At 44.3% G+C, this 7,685-nt stretch overlaps 1 protein-coding gene across 1 annotated transcript in view; it reads right to left on the reverse strand.

The window, feature by feature from the left end:
• The window catches only part of Tnfrsf19 (TNF receptor superfamily member 19), an 89,406-nt gene extending 81,942 nt beyond the window's left edge, over window positions 1-7,464 (reverse strand). The window contains exon 1 of the mRNA XM_021181855.1: window positions 6,721-7,464. The gene's annotated coding sequence lies outside the window, so the exon portion shown is untranslated. The remainder of the gene's footprint in view (window positions 1-6,720) is intronic.
• Between the last annotated feature and the right edge of the window lie 221 nt (window positions 7,465-7,685).

Here is a 7,685-nt window from a genome sequence, read left to right on the forward strand (position 1 = left end):
CCTGGAACTCACTTTGTAGACCAGGCTGGCCTCGAACTCAGAAATCCGCCTGCCTCTGCCTCCCGAGTGCTGGGATTAAAGGCGTGCGCCACCACGCCCTGAGTCACTAACACTCTTAAGTACCGTGCTAACATTCTCATTCCCAAACCCTGGTCAAGCATCCCAAGCTGCTTCTTTCCCCACAACACCTCCATCTCTTGAGGGCATGCCTTTTTTTTTCTTGGTATCCCAGAACCTCACAGAGTAGTGTAGGCAGTTCATCTTTAGCAAACTAAACATCTGCTCCCTTCTTTGCGAGATCTCTGGCACTCACCCCTCTTGTTCCTTTAATGCCTACCTAGCACCTCCTCCACCTCCCCTAAGGCCTTCCCACTCCCATCCTGGAATAGGGACCACAGCTCCTCAGCCTGTTTTCTGCCTTTCTAGCGGCTGCTTTGGGAGGGGGCACATCTATACTCCTTGGATTAGCATGTGAAGATTTCCACATTTGGGCTCCACCCACATTTTCAGCCTTATCTTCCTCTAGACCTCTTGCTTTATATTCTGACCAAACTGGTCTGCTTGCCTACCCTCCACTGTGTCCTGAAGTTGCCCTTTCTGCGCTCTGGAAGCTTCCTCATTATGCTCCTGCATCTTGCTTACCTCCCTTGACTCTTTATTCATATTTCAGGAAGTCTTTGACGCTCATATTTTCCTTTAATCCTCAACTCTATTTCCTCCCTTCCAAGGTTTGTCCCAATTCAGCACTTCTCACAATCCTTGTGGTAAGAGGATGCATGGGCTTCCACCATTCTTCCTCAAGGATTCAAAGTGCTTCTAGAGAAGGGGCCGATTTTGCTTCAACTTTCCCGTCCGATAGCATCAATCATGCTAGTAGCTAAATGGTGTCTGGTGAAATTTAATCTGCTGACCAGAAAGTACCTTCTCCAACTTCAGCCAAGCGCTGCCGTCCTGTCCGACCTCCTTTGTACTTGGAGACAGTAACCCATTATTCAGCTCATTAGTTCTTGGATCTTTTCGTGCGTGTGATGGATCTTGCCAGTTAGCCTGTTAGCTCACTGCGCAGAGAGACCGAACTGTGAGCACACGCAACCACCAGGATCAAACAATCTAGTCTCGATGCCAACTTGGCACCCACGATTTGTATGACCTTGGCGTAGTTAACCACTGGATATTTCCCTTCTTCATCGGTATAACAAGTCGCTTTGCTGGAGGTTGATAAATAACACCAGGCATTAAAACTCCTAAGCTAGTTCTTGGCACAAAGTATGTGCTTTGTAAATGGCACCATTCACAGCAGGACATTGGTCAATAAATGACAATAAATTACTGAAATAACCACTGACAATGGGAAAGGGACCTGGAACCCCTGCACTTTGAGGCCTCAGATGCCCATGAAGTTTGAATGTTTGTACAATCCAGGAACAGCATGAAGTAAGAGCCCAGGCTCACAGTTGAGCATCAATGGTCTTCTCAAAAGAATCACAAGGTATAGCTGAGTGTGGGGCCATGAGGGACTGCTGCAGAAAGGATGTAAGTTCAAAGTCACCCTGGGGTACCTAGTGAGACCCTGTATGTGAGAAGGAGAAAAGGTTACTAGGCTCCTTTGGAATAAAACTCATGATTTGAATTAGGGCTGGGACCATTTTTTTTCCTTTCGTTAAGCATTGGATCATATCAATAGGATGAGATTTTAAGTGGAAAAGCCAAGTTGCTACAAGACTCTTGAAAGAGGTACTGTTTTTACAATTAGTTTTAAGGTAGGTGTTGCTGTTGTTGTTGTTGTTGTTGTTGTTGTTTTTGAGATGGGGCCCTGTTATGTCACTGTGTAGTCCTGGCTGGTTTAGAATCCACCATGTAAACCAGGCTTGAGTTGGCAGCCTCTCTCAGCCCCACCTCTGGAATGAAAGGTTTTCTAGTATACACTACCACAGCCAGACTCTATGCTCGGTTTCTAAATCGAGATTTGGCAATGTGTGAATGTCATAGACCACACTCGTTTAGAACCTTTTCACTGAAAACATATAAAGTACTGAAGTAACATCTTTCTCTGGGGAAAAGTTTCAGATGACCCTCTCTCTGAGATGGCACACTGGCATTGTTCATGGAAAGCTGGCTGACTCTGGGGGTTTGCACTATAACACACGACTCCATGGGAAAATGGACTAGAGGGCTGGTTATATAAAAATAGTGGATTTTTATGAGGCTAGTTCACAGCACATGGCACATAGTAGATATTTATTAAAAAGCAGTTGAATATGTACCCATCAAGAGGCTTAGCAGGCAAACGCATCTGCTACCAACCCTAATTCAAGTTCGATCCCCAGGACCCACACTGTAGGAAGAGAGAACCAACCCAAGCAAGCTATCCTCTGATCTCCACACACATGATCTGGCATGTGCTCACCACCGCCACCACCCTGCCCTATACACATGTACACTAAATAAATAAATAAAATGTATTTTTTAAATTGTTGAATTAATTAACATGGAAGTGAGATTCTCCAATGATAACCAAGTTTGTAAATATAAGCAATAAAATAGGCAGTGATTAAAAGTATTTTTATATAAATATTTGTAAGTATAAATATTTATAAGATAAACTGGGCAGCTATATAAGTATTTTTTAACAACCATGGCTACCAGTTATAGTGGAGAGTTAGGAGTACTGGAGGCCAGAGGTGGAAGTCCTGTTCACAGTCACACAGTAAGATTATAATCAAGCCAGGATCAAATTCTGGGTTTCCCAAATCCTCACATAATCTCCACCACCTTCCCCGTTCTCTCTTGTTTTGTTTTTCGAGGCAGGGTTTCTCTGTGTCGCCCTACCTGTCCTGGAACTCTCTTTGTTGGCCAGACTGACCTCGAACTCAGAGATCTGCCTGCCTCTGTCTCCTGAGTGCTGGGATCAAGGGAATGCGCCAGGAATCACCCTTTAAGGGAGTACAGAATCCTAAGATTTCCCACAATGGCCTGGCCTGGAGTCACAGGGGCAGTTTCCGACCAGCCAGTGTAATGGGTGCCTGAGTTCAGTTTACTCTTAGAGGAGAAGTTTATTTTGAGGCTCTTTATAACTTGAGAGTCTAGGCCAACCAATAATTCTTACAAAGTATGTTGAAAGAAAGAAAAAAAGGGGGGGGCTATTTTGTTTTGTTTGTTTTGGCTAAAATGTTAGGAACGGTATTTGCTCACAGCGGAGATCAACTCTGTTACTAAGGGACTGCCCTGCCCGAGAACAAAGAATTTAAGATCTGAGGTTAGATAGACGTTTGCACCCTACTGAACTAACCTGACCCTGACTTGTAATTCAACTCCTCTTGGACTCACTTTTCCTCTGCATAAAATGGAGAAACAACAATTTTCTTAGTTGTTCATTTAAATGAGACAAAGTTCTAAAAAATCTACTATTTGTGTGACTGGAATGCTTGCTTGGTATTACATTGATAATTAGTGAATTAAAGAGTAAAACAATAAATGGAATAGACAGGTAGAAAATTTAATCAAGAGTCAAGTTAAAATTTTTCACCACAAAAAAAAAAAATTTCACCACAAAATCCAAGAAAACAAAAGAATTCATGAGAACGCATGTCATGACACTCAACACAACTAAAGTGGAGCAGGCTAGCCCACTGGACACGAAGCTGTATTGAACTGACAAATAGAACTTTCACAAAATCCTGTGACAAGACTCCACTTAGGAGTAATCATTTTTAAACTAACTACTAAACTTTTCAGAGATCCTGCCAGCTTCTAAGAAAATAACAATTTTTGAAAAACACTGTTTATGTCATGCTAAGTCCATTCATAGTCTTCTCCTCCCCGCAATAGACACACATTTTCCATACATCACTGATATATCCTATTTCTTTATGAGAGTTACTTTAACTGTTAGGGGATCAGGAATGGTGGCAAATGTCTGTGATCCCAGCATTTGAAAAGTGGAGGCACAAGGTTATCCAAAAAAGAAAACACACACACACAAACACACACACAAAACCAAAAAAAAAAAAAAAACTAAGGAAGGCAAAGGAAAGTGAAGGCTGCAAATCTTATGTTTGGATAACTCAGAAATATTTAGAAAAACAGAAGCAGAGGAAGAGCTGGAAAGGGTTGCAACAGATCCAGCTGACATGTCCCTCATGGGGACAAAGGAATGGCTTATACTAGGAAGTGGCTATTTCTACCTTTCAAACCTACATTGTTCTCTGCTCAGCCCCACAGCACATTTGCTTAAGCGACTGGAAGGGTAGACCATGTAGGCTCAGGAGGTCAGCCCTGGGCTTCAGGAAAACCAGAGGGCACTCACTGTCCCTTCTCAGTCTCCCCACAGGCAAAAGGACTGTAGATATTCCAGTGGTGCTCACCCCAGGGAAAGAAAATGATTGGACCAAGCCCCTCGCTTTACACTCAAGGGCACCAGCAGTGTGCAGGCTCTCTTAAGGTCATGGAGCTAATTAGTGGCAGCATCAGGAGTAGAAGTGAGAGGCCTTTGAAGACTTGGCCTTTCTGGGGGAACAAAGCTACCATTGAAGCAATAGATAGGAAATGCTTTGAAAAAAAATGCAATGTTGTAAAGGGAGAACTGTCATAGACATATCTACTCCCAGCCAAGGCATCTGTGGCAATTAATTAAGAAAGGCCCTTTGAAGCCCCCCTGTGCCATAGCGAGAGTCGTCTTTTCTTTAAGACCGAAATGAAATGCGCTAGGTTTCAGTTCCCAACAAAGACACACGAAGTAAACAATTAACTGAATTAATTCAGGCACTGAAGTGGATTTTCAAGGACTTGACTTGCCCAAGCTAGTTTTCTACAAAGCCTAAATAAATCAGATAATTGCTAATTCTCCTCTTTGTTTTGCACTGAGGAGAGTCTGTTTGTTAAAATGAGCCTAGCAGCGAAATAAACAATCATTAGAACAATCTCCCAGCTCCACATCGGAGCAGGACAGCACATTCCAAACACTGGCTCTGCTATTACATTAAAAAGACTACCTTTTTGTTTTAACTGAGACTCTTTTAACCAAATGTTTTAAGATCCAGACTGTCATAAGCATGGTTGGTGGCTCCCCCTTCCCCCACCCCCAAAACAGAGACATCCTTCTGGCATAACTGAACACAAGTTAGATCTGGGCACCGTTCCTACTGATTCACTTTTAAACACAGTCACTTTACCGTGATTCTAAATAGCCTCTGCTTTGTAGCTATTCAGGCTTTGAAATTAATCCAAATATGCAAAGTGGCTCCGATTATCAGAGGAAAGTTGTGAAAGTAACTTAATTAGTTAGATCAGGAAAAAAATAATCACAAATGAAACAGGAGTTTCAAGACCTTTCATCAGTATTTCAGAATGCAGAGCAAGTATTCTTATCATTTACATTTCCTTGTTGCACACCTAACATAAAACAGACCACTGTGACAATAATAAAGTATTTTGCCAAGTAAACCCAGGACCAGAATATTGGGATGGGCCAATGTAGGTACAGAGCTCTGAGTCCTATTGTCCTGAGTGCCTGAAGTTCAGTGTAAAGATGTGTGTGTGTGTGTGTGTGTATCTGTGTCTGTGTGTATGTATGTCTTTGAGTGTGTTTGTGTCTGTATGTTTGTCTATGTGTGTGTGTTTGTGTGCATCTAAGTGTATGTCTTCATGTGTGTGTTGGTGTGTATCTCTGTATTTGTATGTTTGTGTTTTTGTGTGTCTGTGTGTTTGTATGTCTTTGTGTGTCTCTTTATTTGTGTGTGTCTCTGTATTTGTGTGTTTCTGTGTGTGTTTGTGTCTGTGTGTATGCATGTGTGTATTTGTATGCGTGCATGCGTGCAGGCGTGTGTGTTTGTGTGTGTGTGTAGAAGTTATGAATTCACAAGTAGCAGTTAACTGGCAAGCTGGGTGCCCAGTATAATTTGGTTTTGTAGGGCACTAATTGAAGTGAAAATGTGGCTAAAATACTTCATGTAACATAATAACTGTTGATTGCTAGATAGTTTTGGTAAACAGTTGGCAAATTGTAACTCACAACAGCTGTCACTATATTTAGAGTAAATGTTAATTTAAGAATATTAACCTCGGGAGTGTTTCTGTAAACAAAGCTTCTCCTATTTTCAGAGGTTACAGAGCCCGGCTTGGGTATTTTTAGCCAAACCTAATGCAGCTTGGCACTCCTTGTTTCCGAGTTCCTCCACTTTACACTTGAAAGGCTTCAGTCCTAAATGCCTTTGCGGAGATTCCCTTGGGAATGCGAATGGCAAGGACACATGTGTGATAGATTCACATCTCCCGGAGGCCGGAGAATAAACTAGTAATATTGCTAGGATTGCTAGAGAGGAGTTTTGCTCCGTAGGGTGGGGGGAGATAGGGGAAGAGAAAGGAAGATGGGGTGGGAGTGAGGGGTTGTTAACAAAATCCCACCGTTTCTAAATAAAGTAAGCGGGGGGTTTCCAGCCCAGCTTCCAGCGTCTGAAACCCTGCTGGCAACAAACATTAGCGAGGCTCTGTTTCTGTCCTGTTGGAACTACTCACTTCCAAGTAAGATTTGCATGACAGATCTCAAACTCTTGTGCAAACCGCGAAACAATTGCATCAAGAATCAAATTCAGTTTCACGTGCACGCAGCTTGGTGCTGGACTTGGCTTCAGGCATGCTTGCTGGGAGCTGATAGCCATTTTTCCCCCTTTGAACAGGCGAGGAAAACGGCAGTGAAAGTTCCAACCACACACAAACGCCTACCTGCTACTCGCCAGTGCTGTGCTCCAGACTCACGCTTTCCTCAGCTTGGTAGCACTTCCGCGCCAAACGTTTTTACCTTCCCAAAAATGTGTGTGGGCGCAAGCCCAGACAAACTTCAAATCCAGGAAAATGGATTACCCGCGCAGATCAAAGGCAGGCGAACTAGGAGATGGAGTGCCTGTAATCTGATCGCCGATCAGTTGCTGCGCATCAAAGGCAAAGCTGAGTTTACTTGCTACGCGCGCAGATCTAGAAAGTTCGCTACCGTCTGGTTCTTTTGTTAAACGTGGGCCACGTTGTTCTGCCCCAGCTCTGGAGAGCAGGCTTCCCCGGCCTGGGCTGAGCGGCTGGATCTGCAGCTCTCTCGCGCGGTGCCCCAGCTGAGCTGCCTAGTGCCAGCGCTGCTGCGCCGCATCCCTTTCATCTCCCTGAGTGGCAGCTCCCATGACATCATGCCGTGCCGTGGGGCTGGCCGGGAGAAGCCAGTCAGCCTGATTTCTGGTCGCGTTGGTCTGTGCCTCGCCCGCGACAGCCCTGCAGAGTGTCTCTTGGCTGGAAGGGACACACCGGGACTGCTCCGGGCCTCTGTGCTCCGGGCCTGAAAGGTCCCGGATTGTTGCAGGTTCCAGTAGACAGCATCAAGCTGCTGCCTGTGACAAAAAGCACGAAGTCCCTACCAGACAGAGCAGGGCGTCCAAAACGCAGCAGAGCGGCACAGCAGTGTTTAATTAGGCCGTTTCTCCGAACACCTGCCTTACACCGCCAGGGTCACAGGCAAACCATTTTAAAAAGCTTGATTCCCCACCCCCAACCCCACGCGCAGCTCCCCACCCCAACACACACATACTGTGACAAGTCTTTAAGAATTAGTAAAATGTTTTTTCCTGGTGAAAGAAAGTATTATAGGTGGCGCCAGTCAAGTATGGCTTTCATTGAGTGGTGAAGGAATGGACGCTACAACTTAC

This window comes from Mus caroli, chromosome 14 (genome assembly GCF_900094665.2).
Source record: "Mus caroli chromosome 14, CAROLI_EIJ_v1.1, whole genome shotgun sequence".
In the NCBI taxonomy this organism is placed as follows: Eukaryota; Metazoa; Chordata; class Mammalia; order Rodentia; family Muridae; genus Mus; species Mus caroli.